Here is a 21923-nt window from a genome sequence, read left to right as displayed (position 1 = left end):
ACGAAATTTTCCTATCCCTAAAAAAGAAAAAGATGACCCCTTCTTCCTATATATTACCAAGGAAAAGTAATCCTTCTTTTATAGGCGAAATTATATTGGATTTTATATGTATATAATTCCTTAATTATATGAGACCAAAAAGAAGAAATGACACGAGGGTTCTATATATAGATAGAGAAAGAAAGAAGAAGAAAATAGAAAGAACAAGAAAATTATGATGTGGAAAAGAAGACAGGAATTGTGTACAATGGCATTGTACAACAATTTAATTTGGAAAAGGGATGTAGCGCAGCTTGGTAGCGCGTTTGTTTTGGGTACAAAATGTCACAGGTTCAAATCCTGTCATCCCTACCTATTACTTCTTTCTTCTTTATAGGCAGTAGCGACGAGATCAATTAAAGTAAAGTGGGTATAACTTGAATTTGTGGAGACTATACGTACGTGAGATACATTAGGAATACAAAAAGATTTTCTTTTTGAATGAATGAAAGCGCTCTTAGTTCAGTTCGGTAGAACGCGGGTCTCCAAAACCCGATGTCGTAGGTTCAAATCCTACAGAGCGTGATTCCATCTATCTTATGTCGAAGCAGAGTAAAATAACTTAACAAAATTGAATTGTAACTCCAATTTCAATTTGACCTCCTCTCTGGTCTGGAGGAGGTCAATCAAAAAAAAATGACTCAATCAAAGATCCAACTGATCCCCACGCCTGTATTGCAAATACGCAGTCACGAATAATCCCGCTAAAGTAATAGGAATTAGGCCTAAGACGATTCCAAATAGAAAAACTTCAATCATTTCGATTTGTTCGAGGGGATAAAAAAAGAGGTACGATCTATCCCTAAATAGTACTCTAAATTATCCACGAATCTCAATGACCAAGAAAAGAATTCCTAATTAGTCTGGAAAAGAGTCGTAGAATGCCAGGAATCCCAAAGAAAGATTTTTCTTTTCTGAATTATAATTATTCAGTCAATTCAAATAAGGCGTATCTTGTTCAAGCCAATAAATAGAGCTGGGGTTATAGTTAAAGCAGCCAGTAGAAAACCAAAATAACTAGTTAAAGTAAGCATGAAAGAGTTAAATTCCATTTATTTTTTTTTTACTACACTACATATGTTGGTAAAGCATTTACCTAAGTTATGGAAAATTCATAATTCATCAGTTATTTTAGATAATACTAAAAAACAAGATAGAGTAAGATACAGAAGTGTAAAAGAAAGTGGATTCATCAGATGATACATGAGTCCCTAATTCCGAATCAAGAGATTTGTTGTGGAATTTGTCAATTGAGTAAAGTAATAATATTAAGAACTAGATCATCTAACCCCAGCTCTATTTATTGGCTTGAACAAGATACGCCTTATTTGAATTGACTGAATAATTATAATTCAGAAAAGAAAAATCTTTCTTTGGGATTCCTGGCATTCTACGACTCTTTTCCAGACTAATTAGGAATTCTTTTCTTGGTCATTGAGATTCGTGGATAATTTAGAGTACTATTTAGGGATAGATCGTACCTCTTTTTTTATCCCCTCGAACAAATCGAAATGATTGAAGTTTTTCTATTTGGAATCGTCTTAGGCCTAATTCCTATTACTTTAGCGGGATTATTCGTGACTGCGTATTTGCAATACAGGCGTGGGGATCAGTTGGATCTTTGATTGAGTCATTTTTTTTTGATTGACCTCCTCCAGACCAGAGAGGAGGTCAAATTGAAATTGGAGTTACAATTCAATTTTGTTAAGTTATTTACTCTGCTTCGACATAAGATAGATGGAATCACGCTCTGTAGGATTTGAACCTACGACATCGGGTTTTGGAGACCCGCGTTCTACCGAACTGAACTAAGAGCGCTTTCATTCATTCAAAAAGAAAATCTTTTTCTATTCCTAATGTATCTCACGTACGTATAGTCTCCACAAATTCAAGTTATACCCACTTTACTTTAATTGATCTCGTCGCTACTGCCTATAAAGAAGAAAGAAGTAATAGGTAGGGATGACAGGATTTGAACCTGTGACATTTTGTACCCAAAACAAACGCGCTACCAAGCTGCGCTACATCCCTTTTCCAAATTAAATTGTTGTACAATGCCATTGTACACAATTCCTGTCTTCTTTTCCACATCATAATTTTCTTGTTCTTTCTATTTTCTTCTTCTTTCTTTCTCTATCTATATATAGAACCCTCGTGTCATTTCTTCTTTTTGGTCTCATATAATTAAGGAATTATATACATATAAAATCCAATATAATTTCGCCTATAAAAGAAGGATTACTTTTCCTTGGTAATATATAGGAAGAAGGGGTCATCTTTTTCTTTTTTAGGGATAGGAAAATTTCGTCGATATGGTTCATTTTATATAGCATAACAATCTTGGGCAAGAGTTTATGATCATATATGTATTCCAACAAGGAAGGAGGATTTTCAATGCGGGATATAAAAACATATCTCTCTGTAGCACCCGTGCTAAGTACTCTATGGTTTGGTGCTTTAGCAGGTTTATTGATAGAAATTAATCGTTTATTCCCAGATGCTTTGTCATTCCCTTTTTTTTAATTCTAGTTATTGCTATGGAAGGGATAGATTTCTTCGTGATATGACAAAATTTGATCCTTTTCAATCTTTTTTTAGTATCGGAAGGAAAAAGAAAGAAAAGATGGATTGGGTTGAACCTCAGAGTCATTAAAAATTTGGTAAACCCCATTTTTGAAAATAGAAATTCAATTTAAAGGGGTACCCAAGCTAAATAAGGCCTCAGAAATCAGAGCATAGAAAAGCCGGGGCTGGCTAATTAAATGAAAGGATTTCGAACCAAAATCTTTGCTAATTCGACAAGGATTGTATTCTTTAATTATTTCTCTATTTTTTATTACTTAATTTAAGAATAAAAAAAAATTATTCTAATGAATTTTATTCTTCTTCTTCGGATTCAAAATAGAAGAATAAAAGAATAAGTAGAATAATTAAGTTAAGTCAATCCAAAAAGAAAAGGAGGTTCATGGCCAAGGGAAAAGATGTTAGAATCAGAGTTATTTTGGAATGCATCAGTTGTGTTCGAAATCCTTTCATTTAATTAGCCAGCCCCGCCTTTTCTATGCTCTGATTTCTGAGGCCTTATTTAGCTTGGGTACCCCTTTAAATTGAATTTCTATTTTCAAAAATGGGGTTTACCAAATTTTTAATGACTCTGAGGTTCAACCCAATCCATCTTTTCTTTCTTTTTCCTTCCGATACTAAAAAAAGATTGAAAAGGATCAAATTTTGTCATATCACGAAGAAATCTATCCCTTCCATAGCAATAACTAGAATTAAAAAAAAGGGAATGACAAAGCATCTGGGAATAAACGATTAATTTCTATCAATAAACCTGCTAAAGCACCAAACCATAGAGTACTTAGCACGGGTGCTACAGAAAGATATGTTTTTATATCCCGCATTGAAAATCCTCCTTCCTTGTTGGAATACATATATGATCATAAACTCTTGCCCAAGATTGTTATGCTATATATAAAATGAACCATATCGACGAAATTTTCCTATCCCTAAAAAAGAAAAAGATGACCCCTTCTTCCTATATATTACCAAGGAAAAGTAATCCTTCTTTTATAGGCGAAATTATATTGGATTTTATATGTATATAATTCCTTAATTATATGAGACCAAAAAGAAGAAATGACACGAGGGTTCTATATATAGATAGAGAAAGAAAGAAGAAGAAAATAGAAAGAACAAGAAAATTATGATGTGGAAAAGAAGACAGGAATTGTGTACAAGGGCATTGTACAACAATTTAATTTGGAAAAGGGATGTAGCGCAGCTTGGTAGCGCGTTTGTTTTGGGTACAAAATGTCACAGGTTCAAATCCTGTCATCCCTACCTATTACTTCTTTCTTCTTTATAGGCAGTAGCGACGAGATCAATTAAAGTAAAGTGGGTATAACTTGAATTTGTGGAGACTATACGTACGTGAGATACATTAGGAATAGAAAAAGATTTTCTTTTTGAATGAATGAAAGCGCTCTTAGTTCAGTTCGGTAGAACGCGGGTCTCCAAAACCCGATGTCGTAGGTTCAAATCCTACAGAGCGTGATTCCATCTATTTTATGTCGAAGCAGAGTAAAATAACTTAACAAAATTGAATTGTAACTCCAATTTCAATTTGACCTCCTCTCTGGTCTGGAGGAGGTCAATCAAAAAAAATGACTCAATCAAAGATCCAACTGATCCCCACGCCTGTATTGCAAATACGCAGTCACGAATAATCCCACTAAAGTAATAGGAATTAGGCCTAAGACGATTCCAATAGAAAAACTTCAATCATTTCGATTTGTTCGAGGGGATAAAAAAAGAGGTACGATCTATCCCTAAATAGTACTCTAAATTATCCACGAATCTCAATGACCAAGAAAAGAGGAACTTTGCTTTCTGGTTGGGAAGTGTCTCTGTCCTTTTCACTTCTTATTACTCCTTTCGTTTACTATTTCTAACATTTCTAGTACCACTAATTCATTCGGGCGAGACAGATTACGATGTCATGATGCGCCCATTCCTATGGCCATTCCTTTAATACTTTTGGCTCTCGCCGGCCAACACAAGCTCTCGGCCCCTTGGGAAGGCCCATTCGTCATCAGCAAGGCCCTAGGCAACGACTCCTACTACCTGATCGACGCACAGAAGCCGAAGGCACGCAAGAGGGATGATTCCGGCAAGGAGTCAGGACGACCATGGAACGCCAATCTCCTGAGAAGATTTTACAGTTAAAAGCAGTATGTATCACGCTACCTTTTGTATTAAGTACAAGACAACGGGCCCCCCGAGGCGCACTCGGGGACTACCCTCTTTCATCTATGAATGACGAGTGTCATACCTATGAATGTACTATTACATTTGATTTTCTGTCCGGCACCGGGTTCGACCAGTCGGCCCGGGGACTTGCCGCCTTGAGTTATATTAAAGTTCTACTTACAGTCAGACAAGTAGTGTGCCGGCACCCGAGCCCTCTCTTATTGAAAGTCGCAGCTCGAAGAACCGACTGTCCGACTGGCAAGAGCCAAAGGCAGGAAAGGATGCCCACACCAAAAACAGCTAAGGACTAACAAACCTATATAACACAAGCCGACCTCCCACCACGCCTACCGGCTGATAGAACAGCCGGTTGGCCGGCTTCCCATTCACTTTGCTACAATCCAAGAAAGCTAGAGTACTCGCCCTCCCAACCGGCCAAGCACTTCTCCAGCCACAGACTGCAGAGTAGCTGTCCGGCTGGGAAGGCGGCGACCAAGGGAGGGCGGCAAAGGAAACATCCAAAGGATGAAAAGCAAGAACAATGGGAAGCCAAACACATGCATGATTATATTTACACAAAAGGCCTTCAACAGGCCGGCAATGAACATAATTTGAATACACCCCCAGTGGGTGGAACTGCGCAAACTTAACAAAATATTGTTCGAAGAGCAATAAACAGGAAAGCAAAGGCAGCGGATCAGGCTAAGGGTGCAACTGGCGAGCCGGGCTGGTCGGTGGAGACGGCAGTACCAGCGGGAGGAGTGGCCGGCTGGCGAGTCTCGGCTTGATCATGTCACGACCGGTTTTTCAATAAAATATTTATTGAGAGACCAATCCCTTTTACGGACCAGTGAAGAAGAATTCCTTCTCACTGGTAGACAATATCTTGGTCACAGAAGAGAAATACCAGGAGTACTGAATATAATACAAGTTTTGAGCGAAGACTGCCCAACAATTTATTACAAGCACGCCGATAAAACAAGACGGCGGATAGGGTGGCATGACTACTAACTCACGATAATAACGGTGGTGGAAATATCACTGCGACGCGAGTGATACGACTCCTGAAGACTATAGCTCTTCGAGCGTCGGAGTGAGGCTCGAGGAGACTTATTGCGGGTGGCGGAAGCGTATATAATACAAGTGACAATATCCGAGATCGCGCAGGACTGACTGGGACTCCTCTAGGCATCGGACGCGCTATCAAACTCTTCATCCAAGAGATCGCCTTCGTCAACATCTGGCCAAATCAACAAGCCAGGTGAGTACTATGAAAGTACTCGCAAGACAGTTCGGACATAAATATAACAAATGAAAACATGAAGCATAAGAACAAGTTAACCAGCGCGTTCAGACATAGAGTTAATAAATACTGGGTGCCAAACGAGTGTCTGAATGACTCCTCGAGAGGAAACTGCAAGAATAGTAATGCCGCAGTCGGGCGTCAGGGCGACACCACATAAAGGGCTTATAACAGAAAATAAAAGACGAACATGCCACAGTCGGACGTCTGAGCGACATCACATAAAGGGCTTATATTGTAGCTCAATAATTTAGTAGCTCGAGATTATAAATTATTACAAGTACAAGACAAATATAAAGTTAGTCCATCCATAGTAATAATAATTAAACTGGGTTTACCACTTGAACTTGCTCACCGGGGACAAGTTTTCCACGCGGATAGATAGGGATATACTGACTACACTACTTGATCATGGATACGATGACTTGGAAGGATATGACTCTGCAGAGTTTGTACTTAACCACAGCCAACGGATTTCAGTAGTCACGGGGACTAGTTCCGTTTACGGTGTTTTGGAAGAAACACGTCTAACCAGTACACACCCATTTGACATTCCGAAGCCAGGGATCACCCTCGGCAACGTTCAAGAAAAACCTTGAGACGGGGAGGCTACAACCTCGCGTAGCATGGGATCAAATTTCTATACGCGCGCTCTAAGGGGGTGCCCCCCCTCTCGGTCCCAACCGGAAACACCCATGCCCCCTGACCGGATGACTGGCTTTAATCCTGGGCCAAGGTACCATCATCCCAGCCCCTCTGTTTGGTGTGTACACGGAAAGAGGTTACCAACTTACTAAACCGCATCCTGGCAAATGAAACATGTGGCAGCAGGGAGGGGAAAAGAACGATAACGTGACTTCGTCTACGTTAACGTCGGAATTCGTCGGATGAAACAAGGCTGGTATGCTACAACAGTACCACCTTGCTGCCCTTCATGTCACCACATGATTAGGCCATCTCTCACCAGAGATCATCGCACAATTGGAACATGCAGGAAGTTGCCTCACAAGCAACGCGGTACTCACTGACACTCATATGCCACGCGCAACCTCTTATGCAAACATGCACAACATCGATCATATCAAAGGTTCAAACATGCTTGCCTGGTTCGGAGAAGTCGGAGTCTAGCTCGGCGAAGTTCGCGGCTCCTTCACCTCTCCCGGAACCTACGGCAATAACGAAAATGGGCACTAACGTGAAAACCAACGCGTGCAGAAAAATTTCTCCAAAAATTTTCCAAATAAATCCCATAAAAAACTAGACAAAATTTTAAGACTGTCAGAAAAAGAATCACTCAAAAATCACTTTTTATCAAAAAGTTATAAGAGTTTCTGTCCAGGGACTCATCTGTAATGAAACAGAAAAGTTCCAGGGTTAAACTGAGAAAGCAGAAAACGCTTCGGAAAGAAATGCGTGAGCCCACAGAGAAAACATATTTTTCCCGAAGGCGTCAACGGAAAACGGTTCGCGGGGAAAAGGAAGAGAGGCTGACAGGGGGGGTCCACATGTCAGGTTTAAAAAGCTCGCCGGCGCCCGAAGACTGCGGTGGACGCCGGCGTCGAACCACGGCGAGTCAGGAAGATCGGAGGGTACCAAGAGCTTCAGTGTGTCCTTCCGCGTCGGTGGGTGGTGGACTCGAGCGTCGGAGAGCACCATGTCGACGGCGACACTTTCTCCGGCGCACGGCGGCTCGGGCGATGGTGGGGATCTCCGGTGGAGGGCTGCAAACTTCGAATTGAAGCGCGGGTCAGAAGGAGGGATGCATAGTGAAGCTACTGGCAAGAGATGGGAGGCAGAGGTGCACGCACGGGAGTGAATCGAGCTGGATCCCGTGGCGGGTCGCGGCGGCCGGAGACGGGGAAGAAAGCTCTCCCGTGGCTCTACCAGTGGCTAGGCGTGCTCTAGGTGGAGTGCAGAGGTGGTGTGGGTTCGAGTTAAACTCGGGGCCTCTATTTATAGGCGGATCGACGGGGTGGCCGTGAACGGAGAATCTCCGGCGAGCAATTACGGCGATGCAGTGGATTGGTAGGAGGTTTGAGTGGCCAGGCAGCATCAGTGGAAGTTACTGGTGTCGTTCCCCCGCAAATCTCGGTTGGTCTTGGCGTAATGGCTTCGGTCCACGGTGGGGTGGCCGCACGGGCACGACGGCAGCAGAGAGCGTGCTCCGCGCCCTGCGGTTCACGACGAGAGTGGCAGCGCGTTCTGGGGAGTGGAAGGCCACGCGACGAGCTCCGGTGGTTTGGGCGGCGCTGGGTGGCGCCGTCAGCGCCGCACCCCTCTCTGGCGGCCGCAAAGCCGCCGCTGGCGTCGGTCACGGGGCGGCGCACCTTCTGCTGCTCGTCGCCGACGTCCGCAAGGTGCCAGACGCTCGTGCGGTGCAGAGGACAAGGGGGAGGGGACAGGGAACACGGCGACACGGCGGCACTGGCGAGATCGACGTCGGGTTCTGAAGAAAACGACAGTAGCACCGAAATGTTCTCTGAACTTAACTGAACTTGACATTGACAAAGCACTGCAGGTGTTCGACAGAATGATTTGGCAAGTAGAATTTTTTTTCTGGAGTTGGTACTTGGTGAGGTGACCACTCAATGTACCCAGTGGCTGCCTGATTTAACTTGGAATTTTTGGAGAAAGATTTGAATGAATTTCACCAAATTTGACAAACCTGGTCCAAACTTGCAGCAAGTGTAGTTTGAAAATTTTGAACTGAAGACCAGTGGATCTTCATGGATCTTGGTTGAGGGTTCAAAGGACTAGGAAGGGAAAGAGGTTTGGGGGCAAAAATCAAAACAGAAAGTGGAGTTCCTTTGTAAATCACCAATGGCTAGAATAGAAGGCAGAAATTTGTTGAATAAGATTTAAATGGAAAAATAATTATATGGAGAGGTACAACTTGCTGGATTTGATGCAAAACATGATCCAAAGGTGAGGGAAGGTTTAGGAGAGTGGATTTGACTAAGGCCATGGCAAGAGAGAATTGTTGAAAGTGGTAAAGGGTTATTCCAAAAGACATAGTGCATTTTCAAAGAGATTTTCAAAAGGCATTTTTCTCAAGTGAAAAGCATTTTGGTTTGAGTCCAAATAAAAATAACAAGAATCTCCAAGATCAAAACAGGTCTTGGGTGGATCCAAATAAAACTCTTGCCATAAAAAAAATTATTTTGAAAGGGGGTTCTTTTGAAGAAAAAATTTAAATCACCTCCCTTAAGTCAAATAATTTTTTTTGAAAAGTCCAGATAAAATTTTGGGTGTCACAACACCTACCCCCTTAGGAAAAATCTCGTCCTCAAGATTTCTGCTGATCCTCAAATAGATATGGGTATTCTGCCTGAAGGAAATCTTCTCTTTCCCAGGTAGCTTCATCCTCAGTGTGGTTGCTCCACTGAACTCTGAAAAACTTTGTCATTTTCTGACGGGTCCTCCTTTCAGACTCTTCCAAAATCTTTACTGGTCGTTCTCTGTAGGTGAGATCTGGCTGCACATCGATGCTCTCATGGGGTACGTGCTTCTCCGGGTTACTTACACATTTTCTTAATTGAGAGACGTGGAACACGTCGTGGACGTCCGACAGCTCCTTGGGTAGGCCTAGTTGGTAGGCTACCGTGCCTCTTCGGGCCTTTACACAAAATGGCCCAATAAATCTCGGGGCTAGCTTCCACTTAATTTTGAACCGTTGCAGACCCCTCATAGGTGACACTCGGAGGTATACGGAATCACCAGGTTAAAAGCTGACCTCACGATGCTTCTGATCATAGTAGCTCTTTTGTCGGCTCTGTGCTGTCTTGAGTCTGTCCCTGATCTGTCTAACTTTCTCCTCGGCCTCTTTAAGCATGTCTGGGCCGAAGATACGGCTGTCACCTGTTTCTGACCAGTTCAGTGGGGTACGACACCTCCGTCCGTATAATGCTTCAAAGGGTGCCATTTGCAAGCTGGCTTGGTAACTGTTGTTGTAAGCAAATTCGGCATACGGCAAACTCTCTTCCCAACTGGATCCATAGGTGAGCACACAGGCTCTTAGCATATCCTCTAGGATTTGGTTTACACGTTCCGTTTGTCCATCAGTCTGAGGGTGGTACGCTGTACTGAAAACTAGTTGCGTGCCCAGAGCTTGCTGTAGGTGATCCCAAAATTTGGAGATGAATTATGTGCCTCGGTCGGATATTATAGTCTTTGGGACTCCATGCAAACAAACTATACGGGAGAGATAAAGCTTGGCCAGTCTTTGTGTGGAGTAGGTAGTCTTTACGGGAATGAAATGAGCAACCTTGGTTAGTCGGTCTGTGATGACCCATATGGCGTCATTTCCGCGTTGTGATCGGGGTAATCCGACAATGAAGTCCATTCCTATTTCATCCCATTTCCACTCCGGTATCCTGTTTGGCTGGAGTAGCCCTACTGGCTTTTGATGCTCGGCCTTGATGCGCTGACATGAATCGCAACAAGCAATAAACGTGGCTATATCTCTCTTCATACCGTGCCACCAAAATCTTTCCTGAATGTCCTTGTACATTTTGGTTCCTCCAGGATGGATCGAGTATGGAGCGGTGTGGCTTTCGGTTAAGATTTGTTGCTTGAGTTCCTCAACGTTAGGTACGCAGAGTCTGTCTCGTACCATAATGTTCCTTCACCGTCTATGACGAACTCTGAATTCCTACCAAGGTCCAATTTCTTCTTTATACCTTCAATGCTGGGATGTCCCTATTGAGCCTTCTTAATTTGTTCCACCAGGGTGGGTTGTATCTCCAGATTTGACACGGTGCCCTTAGAGACTAACATCATGTTGAGCCTAGCGAACTCTTGCTGGAACTCAGGCCTCAAGTTTTGCGGACCGTCATTGTCCGGGCTGGGGTTTCGACTAAGGGCATCGGCCACTACATTTGCTTTCCCGGGATGGTAGTGAATACCGACATCATAGTCCTTGACTAATTCCAACCAGCGTCGTTGGCGTAAATTTAGCTCTGGCTGTGTGAAAATATATTTGAGGCTCTTATGGTCTGTATATATTTCACAGCGATTTCCCAACAGAAAGTGCCTCCACTCCTTGAGTGCATGTATAACTGCTGCTAGCTCCAAGTCATGTGTTGGGTAATTTTCCTCATGTTTTCGCAGCTGCCTGGAGGCATATGCGACAACTTTGCCATCCTACATTAGTACACATCCGAGACCTTTTCGGGACGCGTCACAATATATTTCAAAACTCTTGTGTATGTCTGGCACAGTTAAGACCGGTGCGGTTGTCAGCTTCTTCTTGAGTTCTTGGAAGCTTTTCTCGCATGCTTCCGTCCATACAAATTTCTTGTCTTTCTTGAGCAACTGTGTTATAGGTTTTGCCACAGTGGAGAATCCTTCAATAAATCTTCTGTAATATTCGGCCATTCCTAAGAAACTCCGCACATCTGTAACGTTGGCGGGTGGCTTCCAGTCAAGTATGGCTTTGACCTTTTCTGGGTCTACGGCCACGCCTTCTTGGTTCAATATATGGCCTAAGAAACCAACTTGTCTTAGCCAAAATTCGCACTTCCTAAATTTGGCGTACAACTGATGTTTTCTTAATTCTCCCAAAACAATTCTGAGGTGCTCAGCATGCTCTACCGGTGTCCTTGAATAAACCAGGATATCGTCAATAAATACCACAACAAATTTGTCCATAAACTTCATGAACACTTTGTTCATGAGGTGGACGAAATATGCGGGGGCGTTTGTTAGACCAAAAGGCATCACTGTGAACTCATATAATCCGTATCTGGAAGTGAATGTTGTCTTGGGGATATCTTCTGTCCGTACTTTCAGTTGATGATATCCCGATCTCAAATCAATTTTTGAGAATACCTTGGCTTGTGCGAGCTGGTCAAACAAATCATTTATCTGTGGCATCGGATATTTGTTTTTGATGGTGACCATATTGAGGGCTCGATAGTCTATACACAGTCTCAGTGTCCCATCCTTTTTCTTGGCGAACAACACTGGCGAACCCCAAGGTGAGGAGCTGGCTCGAATAAATCCTTTGTCCAACAATTCCTTTATCTGCTTCTTCAATTCTACCAATTCTAAGGGTGCCATCCTGTAAGGTTTCTTATAGATGGGAGCGGTGCCAGGTGCTAGTTCGATGCTGAACTCAATCTCTCGGTCTGGTGGCATGCCTGGTAGTTCTTCAGGAAATACGTCAGGAAATTCGCATACCACTGGAACTTTTCTCAACTCTGAAATGTCCACTTTGTTCAATTTTGGTTGCCATGATCGTGGTATTTCTTGAGCTGTAACTTTTATTGTCTTGCCGTGATGATGAGTGAGAATCACAGTCCGATTAAAACAGTCAATGAATCCCTTGTTGATGGTTAGCCAGTCCATCCCTAGGATGACATCCAGTCCTTTATTCTCCAACACGATGAGATTTGCTTGGAATTGTAGTCCTTCGAACTCAATGACCACTCCTTGGCAGTAACCCTGAGCGACTTGCTTATTTCCAGGGGACTTGATGATCATAGATTTCTCCAAGGGTAGTATCGGAAAACCATGTTGCAAAACAAAACTCTTCGAAACGAACGAATGGGAAGCTCCAGAATCAAACAAAACCGTGGCAGGTACTGCGTTGACAGGGAACGTACCGAGCACGATGTCTGGGGCATTCTGCGCTTCTTCCCTGGTCACATGGTTCAGGTGACCCTTCCTGTGGTTGTTGTTGGGGTTGAAGTTGTTGCGCTTGGGGGCTGGATTGTTTCCACCATTGCTTGGCTTGGGGGCCGCGTTCCTCGGCTTTGGGCATTGTTTAGCATAGTGCCCTTCTTCCCCACAAGCATAGCATGTGACCCCTGGATGGTACGTGAACTCTTTGTCCCTGGCATGAAACTGTCTGACGGGCCTTGGATCAGTAGTCGTGGATCTCCTTGCTTCCGTCCTTGGAACCTCAGTCTTGCCTCGGTTGTTGCGAGCAAGGGTCGTCTTGTCCCTCTTTTGCTTACGGATATCTTCCAGACTACGGCGCTCATTCTCCAAGGTAATGGCCTTGTCCACCAGAGTTTTAAAATCCGGAAAGGTGTGTACAATCAGTTGGCATCTTAGTGCTGGTGCCAGGCCGTCCAGGAATTTTTCCATCTTCCTATTTTCTGTCATGTGTTGGTCGTAGGCATAACGAGACAGCTGGGTAGACTGACCATTGTATTCTGTCACTGACATGCCTCGCTGCTTCAGGTCATCAAATTCTCTCTTCTTGATTTTTATGATGCTCCTGGGGATGTGTGCCCCACGGAAGCCTTCCTTGAACTCTTCCCAGGTGATGTTGTGTTCGCTGGGATGCATGTGTAGGAAGTTTTCCCACCATGCTGCAGCTGCTCCAGTAAGGTAGTGTGGTGCATAAAGCACCTTCTCATGATCTGAACACTGAGCAATAATCAGTTTCCTTTCAATGTCACGAAGCCAATCGTCGGCTTCCAGTGGCCTATCGGTGTGAGAAAAAGTTGAGGGACGAGTCTTCTGTAACTCAGATAACTTGGAATGTGGTTGATAGGGTTCGCGGTGGTTTCCCATATTGATGACATGATTCATCATCTCTTGGTGTTGTTGTTGGCTTTGTTCGAAGTGACGGCATACTTGAGACAGGGCTGCTTCGCTGTCCTGTTGACTGGACTGACCCTGAGTGAAATTGTTGCTAGTCTGTGTCCCATAAACCTCTTCTGGCTGATTGGGCATGGAGCGAGTCCACGGACGAGACATTTTTCCAGTCTGGGGGGTATTGTTCTGCAAAAACTCATGAGAAGAACTGTGTAGCACAAGGAAAATCTTGCAAAGGCAACAATTTAAAAGACCTCAAGGTTTTTAAGGAAACATAGACGATTTTGCACGGAGAAGAACTGCTAGCTCATATCTTACACGCGAAAAGCAAACACATGATACAGCATTCAGGATGCGCGTACACATTCCCGACATGTTATTAGAACACTCTCTGGGGTGCAGCGAGCACAAACACTACAAACTAGCGTACAGAGGAAACACATCATACAAGCAGACATAACGCGCGGCTACACGGCGATCTCAGTCGGAGATGGTGACGATGTCCTTTCCCTTGCCGAGAGCAAGGCTTAGCGGCGCAGGAGAGTTAACCTCCACCTCCTCTCTAGCAGGCTCCCGGCGCGAAGCACTGCGCTGCGGTGATGGCGCGGGTGCGACAGGTGGTAGTGCGGGTGTGGCAGGCGGTGCAGCTCTGACTGGAGTAGGAGCGATGACTCGGTCGAACTCCTCAGTGGTAGGAAGACGGCGGGCAGTGGCCAAAACGGCCGGTGCATAAGAGGCTGAAGATGAGACGAATGTCAGAGGCGGTGCCGTATGGAGAAGCTCCTTCCTGCTGGCGGGACCGCCCCGGACTAAGTCCATGCGGGCAGCCACAAGATCGTCTACGAGGTTGTCGAAGGACTCCTCCAGAGCCTTGAGGTACTCCACCACCATCTCGATGGCTCCATCTTGCTCTCCCCGATGGCAGGTGAAAGCATAGTGGCAAGTGTAAGGCACATGGCATGGAAGGTAGCGGTAGCGGCGAGTCTTCATCGTAGGAAGGATGTCCCGAAGACGAGCTATCGCCTCACGGGCAGCCATCTGCATGGCATGCCTCTCCGTAGGCATGGCCCTTCCCACAAAACGGAAGTGGCGAGCTACAGAACATCCTCCCTTGAATTGCACCACAGCTTGGTGCATGGACACGTCGTCGTTGAGCATGTGCTGATAGAGCGTGAACTCCGGACGAGTCGCTGGCCCGATCGCGAGCTTGGTGATGGAAACGAGGAGCTTGACAAACCCCTCGGGCACGTTCGTGAACACTCGAGTCTCGCAGTTGCTGCCAGCCATCTACAAAAGTAGGCAAAAATTCTGAGTAGTCAAGTCATAAATTTTATGATGACCAACAAAAAATAGCTACAATTGCAAAAATGCTGAAAAGCACAAAAGACACTAATAACCGATTAGCGATCGCACCTAGTGGCTTCCTACAGTCAGCCTGGCTCTGATACCAAGCTTGTCATGACCGGTTTTTCAATAAAATATTTATTGAGAGACCAATCCCTTTTACGGACCAGTGAAGAAGAATTCCTTCTCACTGGTAGACAATATCTTGGTCACAGAAGAGAAATACCAGGAGTACTGAATATAATACAAGTTTTGAGCGGAGACTGCCCAACAATTTATTACAAGCACGCCGATAAAACAAGACGGCGGATAGGGTGGCATGACTACTAACTCACGATAATAACGGTGGTGGAAATATCACTGCGACGCGAGTGATATGACTCCTGAAGACTACAGCTCTTCGAGCGTCGGAGTGAGGCTCGAGGAGACTTATTGCGGGTGGCGGAAGCGTATGTAATACAAGTGACCAATATCCGGGATCGCGCAGGACTGACTGGGACTCCTCTAGGCGTCGGACGCGCTATCAAACTCTTCATCCAAGAGATCGCCTTCGTCAACATCTGGCCAAATCAACAAGCCAGGTGAGTACTATGAAAGTACTCGCAAGACAGTTCGGACATAAGATATAACAAATGAAAACATGAAGCATAAGAACAAGTTAACCAGCGCGTTCAGACATAGAGTTAATAAATACTGGGTGCCAAACGAGTGTCTGAATGACTCCTCGAGAGGAAACTGCAAGAATAGTAATGCCGTAGTCGGGCGTCAGGGCGACACCACATAAAGGGCTTATAACAGAAAATAAAAGACGAACATGCCACAGTCGGACGTCTGAGCGACATCACATAAAGGGCTTATATTGTAGCTCAATAATTTAGTAGCTCGAGATTATAAATTATTACAAGTACAAGACAAATATAAAGTTAGTCCATCCATAGTAATAATAATTAAACTGGGTTTACCACTTGAACTTGCTCACCGGGGACAAGTTTTCCACGCGGATAGATAGGGATATACTGACTACACTACTTGATCATGGATACGATGACTTGGAAGGATATGACTCTGCAGAGTTTGTACTTAACCACAGCCAACGGATTTCAGTAGTCACGGGGACTAGTTCCGTTTACAGTGTTTTGGAAGAAACATGTCTAACCAGTACACACCCATTTGACATTCCGAAGCCAGGGATCACCCTCAGCAACGTTCAAGAAAAACCTTGAGACGGGGAGGCTACAACCTCACGTAGCATGGGATCAAATTTATATACGCGTGCTCTAAGGGGGTGCCCCCCCTCTCGGTCCCAACCGGAAACACCCATGCCCCCTGACCGGATGACTGGCTTTAATCCTGGGCCAAGGTACCATCATCTCGGCCCCTCTGTTTGGTGTGTACACGGAAAGAGGTTACCAACTTACTAAACCGCATCCTGGCAAATGAAACATGTGGCAGCACGGAGGGGAAAAGAACGATAACGTGACTTCGTCCACGTTAACGTCGGAATTCGTCGGATGAAACAAGGCTGGTATGCTACAACAGTACCACCTTGCTGCCCTTCATGTCACCACATGATTAGGCCATCTCTCACCAGAGATCATCGCACAATTGGAACATGCGGGAAGTTGCCTCACAAGCAATGCGGTACTCACTGACACTCATATGCCACGCGCAACCTCTTACGCAAACATGCACAACATCGATCATATCAAAGGTTCAAACATGCTTGCCTGGTTCGGAGAAGTCGGAGTCTAGCTCGGCGAATTTCGCGGCTCCGTCACCTCTCCCGGAACCTACGGCAATAACGAAAATGGGCACTAACGTGAAAACCAATGCGTGCAGAAAAATTTCTCCAAAAATTTTCCAAATAAATCCCATAAAAAACTAGACAAAATTTTAAGACTGTCAGAAAAAGAATCACTCAAAAATCACTTTTTATCAAAAAGTTATAAGAGTTTCTGTCCAGGGACTCATCTGTAATGAAACAGAAAAGTTCCAGGGGTTAAACTGAGAAAGCAGAAAACGCTTCGGAAAGAAATGCGCGAGCCCACAGAGAAAACGTATTTTGCCCGAAGGCGTCAACGGAAAACGGTTCGCGGGGAAAAGGAAGAGAGGCTGACAGGGGGCTCCACATGTCAGGTTTAAAAAGCTCGCCGGCGCCCGAAGACTGCGGTGGACGCCGGCGTCGAACCACGGCGAGTAAGGAAGATCGGAGGGTACCAAGAGCTTCAGCGTGTCCTTCCGCGTCGGTGGGTGGTGGACTCGAGCGTCGGAGAGCACCACGTCGACGGCGACACTTTCTTCGGCGGACGGCGGCTCGGGCGATGGTGGGGATCTCCGGTGGAGGGCTGCAAACTTCGAATTGAAGCGCGGGTAAGAAGGAGGGATGCATAGTGAAGCTACGGGCAAGAGATGGGAGGCAGAGGCGCAAGCACGGGAGTGAATCGAGCTGGATCCCGTGGCGGGTCGCGGCGGCCGGAGACGGGGAAGAAAGCTCTCCCGTGGCTCTACCAGTGGCTAGGCGTGCTCTAGGTGGAGTGCAGAGGTGGTGTGGGTTCGAGTTGAAGCTTGGGGCCTCTATTTATAGGCGGATCGACGGGGTGGCCGTGAACGGAGAATCTCCGGCGAGCAATTACGGCGATGCAGTGGATTGGCAGGAGGTTTGAGTGGCCAGGCAGCATCAGTGGAAGTTACTGGTGTCGTTACCCCGCAAATCTCGGTTGGTCTTGGCATAATGGCTTCGGTCCACGGTGGGGTGGCCGCACGGGCACGACGGCGGCAGAGAGCGTGCTCCGCGCCCTGCGGTTCACGACGAGAGTGGTAGCGCGTTCTGGGGAGTGGAAGGCCACGCGGCGAGCTCCGGTTGTTTGGGCGGCGCTGGGTGGCGCCGTCAGCGCCGCGCCCCTCTCTGGCGGCCGCAAAGCCGCCGCTGGCGTCGGTCACGGGGCGGCGCACCTTCTGCTGCTCGTCGCCGATGTCCGCAAGGTGCCAGACGCTCGTGCGGTGCAGAGGACAAGGGGGAGGGGACAGGGAACACGGCGACACAGCGGCACTGGCGAGATCGACGTCGGGTTCTGAAGAAAACGACAGTAGCACCGAAATGTTCTCTGAACTTAACTGAACTTGACATTGACAAAGCACTGCAGGTGTTCGACAGAATGATTTGGCAAGTAGAAATTTTTTTCTGGAGTTGGTACTTGGTGAGGTGACCACTCAATGTACCCAGTGGCTGCCTGGTTTTACTTGGAATTTTTGGAGAAAGATTTGAATGAATTTCACCAAATTTGACAAACCTGGTCCAAACTTGCAGCAAGTGTAGTTTGAAAAATTTGAACTGAAGACCAGTGGATCTTCATGGATCTTGGTTGAGGGTTCAAAGGACTAGGAAGGGAAAGAGGTTTGGGGGCAAAAATCAAAACAGAAAGTGGAGTTCCTTTGTAAATCACCAATGGCTAGAATAGAAGGCAGAAATTTTTTGAATAAGATTTAAATGGAAAAATAATTATATGGAGAGGTACAACTTGCTGGATTTGATGCAAAACATGATCCAAACGTGAGGGAAGGTTTAGGAGAGTGGATTTTCACTAAGGCCATGGCAAGAGAGAATTGTTGAAAGTGGTAAAGGGTTATTCCAAAAGTCATAGTGCATTTTCAAAGAGATTTTCAAAAGGCATTTTTCTCAAGTGAAAAGCATTTTGGTTTGAGTCCAAATAAAAATAACAAGAATCTCCAAGATCAAAACAGGTCTTTGGTGGATCCAAATAAAACCCTTGCCATAAAAAAAAATTTGAAAGGGGGTTCTTTTGAAGAAAAAATTTAAATCACCTCCCTTAAGTCAAATAAATAATTTTGAAAAGTCCAGATAAAATTTTGGGTGTCACAGATCATCACCGGCTGCAGGCGGCGCGCTCGCACGCGCCTCGTTGCTGGAGGCACGATCAAGTTGAGGCTGGCCGGCTGCTCCACCGTCTGGCACGGCGTCTTCACCATCCTCTCCCTCATCCTCTTCGCCCTCGTCGCTGGAATCGATCTCCTCCGCCGAGTCCTCACCATCCGCCGGGTTCAGCCTGAACCACTCCTCCGGCTGAGCAATGCCATTATCATCCACCTCAGGAGCAAAGGCGCTGGTGTCGGTGTAGTCGGCGATTGCCGAGGTGCGCTGGATGATATCCGGCCGCACCGCCTCCAACTCCTCGTCGGCCTCCTGCCGCCAGGTGGCCAGCTGGTCCAAGCTCAACTCAGGATACCATGCTTTGACGAACTCCAGCGCCCGCCTAGCGCCTGACCGAGCTGTAGAAGCCTTCCAGGCCTGAAAGCGGCCAACCGCTACCTCCAGCCAGTCGGCAGTCCGACTGGGGGTACGGGGAATTGCCTCGCCGGGCCAGAGGGCGGCCAGCACTTGCGCCCCAACGCGCTGAAGATGGCGGAGCATGCGGTGAGCCGGCTGGAGGCGGGCTTGGATCGCCAGAAGCTGCTCCTCAAGCGACCGACGAGCATTCGGCGCGATCTCCACACCGGCTTGCCTTCGTGCCTCGCGGTGGGCCTCGACGACCTGGTTGGCGGCGGTAGAGTAACCAGAGAAGTACTATGCACAAGAAAGAAAGGAAGAGAAAAAACACAAAGTCGGAGAATGGACCAAATGGCAAGCGGCAAGCAAGAAACGAAGAAGAAGGCGGCCTACCGTCAACCAAGTCTTCGATCTGGCCGTAGCCGCTGATCAGCGACTGCCTTGCCTCAGCCCAACTCGCCGCCTCGGTCTCGTACTCGGCCTGGAGGGCTGCCTCGCTGTCCTGCACCGCCTTCAGGGCCGCCTTGTGGCTCTCCTCCTGGTCGGCCAGCCTCTTGACCAAGCGGTCACGCTCCTGAACCAAGGCGTCGAACTCGGCTTCCTTGGCGCGAAGGGCGGTCTGGGTCCCACCCAGCTGCTCCCTCAGGCTGGCATTGGCCCTGCAGATATGGCAAAGAAGGAAAAAGCAATAAGAAAGAAGTCGCCAGGAAAGATCCGACCCGACTGCTCAGCAGTCGGCCCGAATCTCGGGGACTACACCCAGTGGGTGCGCTGACGCGCCCCCACGTGAGATAAAAGATGAAGCACTTACTCCGGCTCTCAGTTAGATCAACGGTCTTCTGGGTCAGCTCCCGAGCCTGGGAGTTGAAGGCAGCCGCGCGGAGGTTATGGTAGTCCTGCAAGTCGGACAGAGAAGCGAACAAGAGCAAGATAAGCAATCAAAGTCTACTAAGAAGTTCCAAGCCGCCTGCTCAACAACCAACTCGGAACTCGGGGACTACACCCAGTGGGTGTGCTGACGCGCCCCCATGGAAGAAATCAAGATCAAGAAACAGAAAAGCGGGAAGACTCACCCGAATGGCCGCCCGTGTCGCTAGGAACTCTTCATTGTACTGCCTCAGCACGGCGGCCCGGGACTGAAGCCGGTTCCGGACTTCTTGCGCCGCCACGTTCACCACGGCCGTCCCACAACCCGGCGTCCACCCCGAACTGGCGTTGGCTGTCTCCAGATCCTAGGTCGATGAGCTAGAGCCCGCGGCCTTCTGCGGGTCCGGCGCCGAAGTCGCCTTCCCCGCGCGTTGGTGTGATGGCGACCGGGCCACCAGGTCCGTCCTCGCAGCCGGCTCACCCCCAGTCGGCCGCACGGGCGACGGGTCAAGCCGGCTGCCTCGGTCCGCCCCAGTCGTCTATGGCGGTGCCGCCTCCCTCTCCCAGACGACAATGTCGTCCTCCTCCCTCTCCATCCCCGGCAGGTCGCCACCGGCTTCCTCCGGCGGGGGCTCCAGGATCTCAGGTGCCACGGCGCGCAGGGGGGTGACAAGCAAGGCCCCCGCTGCTGCGGCTGCAGCCTCCGCCTGAGCCTTGGCCGCCGCGTCGGCTTGTGCCTTCGCCGACTCCTCCGCCATCTCCTGCACCGCCTTGGCAGCGGCCGCCCTCAGCTCCTTCGCCTCCCGCGCCTCCCGCACATTCCGCTCCGTTGCCGCTTGAAGCTCGGCACGGGAGTCCACGTGGCGGGTGCTTGCGGATCCTCCCGCCGATCCAACCACGGAGGCTGCAGCGATCCGCTCAAGAGAGAGCGGAGCCCTGTTTGATAAGTCAAGACAAGGATTCAGAAATCGACAAGAAAAGAAGAAGGAATATGCAAGAGAATCGACACTTACACCGAAACCTTTTGCGGCTGCTTCACCACCTTGCGGAAGTGGGCCGCCTTCGCGGCTGCCTCATCCCGCCTGGTCGCCGCCGCCCCGCTCTTGGGCTTCTTCGGCCGACTGCCGAACAAGCCCGATGCGGCCCGGCGCTTCTGCGCGCCGACTTGAGCAGGCGACGTGGTGGATGAACCCGCGCCATGGTCGCACACCGGCTGGCGGCGCGGGACAATTTCCACCTCATCGTCTTCCGGCCAGTCGTCGAAACTGGCTCCAAGCCCGGAGCCGCCTGCTTCGCCGCCTCCTGCCTCGGTGTTGTCGTCCATAGCGGCCGCCCCCAAGTCGGGGTCCTCCAAGTCATGCTCCGCCCGGTCGGGGATAAATTGGCGATCCGTCCCTGCTGACCCGGCCGCAGGTCGAAGGAGAGGGCTCTGCCAAGACGTGCCGACTGGTCAGAGTCGGCCAAGAAAAACTTGGTGACAAAACTAAAGAAGAGAAGACAAAGAAAGCATACCATAGGCGGGGGATTGGCTCCGGAGTACGGCTCCTTGCCAAACTGCCACTCTGCGGAGAGCTTGCAGTTTGCGAGATAGTTCACCATGTGAGCCACCTCGTCATGAGGCATCTCCTTGGTGCACATCCGACTCGGATCGAGTTGGCCGCTCATTTGACAGATCAAATGAGAGCGGCCTTGAAGCGGGAGCACCCGGCGCACCACGAAGGCGGCCAGCAGGTCGGGCCCAGTCAGGCCCTCCGACTGGATCATTACTCGGAGTCGGGCGATGGC

The 21923-nt window shown here is 47.6% G+C and overlaps 6 non-coding genes across 6 annotated transcripts; 4 read left to right on the top strand and 2 right to left on the bottom strand.

Moving 5' to 3' along the window:
- Positions 1-277: 277 nt before the first annotated feature.
- TRNAP-UGG (transfer RNA proline (anticodon UGG)) lies at positions 278-351 on the top strand. Its single transcript has one exon. It is a non-coding gene; the product is annotated as a tRNA-Pro (tRNA).
- Positions 352-490: 139 nt separating this feature from the next.
- TRNAW-CCA (transfer RNA tryptophan (anticodon CCA)) lies at positions 491-564 on the top strand. Its single transcript has one exon. It is a non-coding gene; the product is annotated as a tRNA-Trp (tRNA).
- Positions 565-1783: 1219 nt separating this feature from the next.
- On the bottom strand, positions 1784-1857 carry TRNAW-CCA (transfer RNA tryptophan (anticodon CCA)). The gene has a single exon. It is a non-coding gene; the product is annotated as a tRNA-Trp (tRNA).
- Positions 1858-1996: 139 nt separating this feature from the next.
- Positions 1997-2070, bottom strand: TRNAP-UGG (transfer RNA proline (anticodon UGG)). The gene has a single exon. It is a non-coding gene; the product is annotated as a tRNA-Pro (tRNA).
- Positions 2071-3808: 1738 nt separating this feature from the next.
- TRNAP-UGG (transfer RNA proline (anticodon UGG)) lies at positions 3809-3882 on the top strand. The gene has a single exon. It is a non-coding gene; the product is annotated as a tRNA-Pro (tRNA).
- Positions 3883-4021: 139 nt separating this feature from the next.
- On the top strand, positions 4022-4095 carry TRNAW-CCA (transfer RNA tryptophan (anticodon CCA)). The gene has a single exon. It is a non-coding gene; the product is annotated as a tRNA-Trp (tRNA).
- Positions 4096-21923: the final 17828 nt, after the last annotated feature.

This window comes from Triticum aestivum, chromosome 5D (genome assembly GCF_018294505.1).
Source record: "Triticum aestivum cultivar Chinese Spring chromosome 5D, IWGSC CS RefSeq v2.1, whole genome shotgun sequence".
NCBI classification, from domain to species: domain Eukaryota; kingdom Viridiplantae; phylum Streptophyta; class Magnoliopsida; order Poales; family Poaceae; genus Triticum; species Triticum aestivum.
This window is presented reverse-complemented; position numbering and strand designations above follow the sequence as displayed.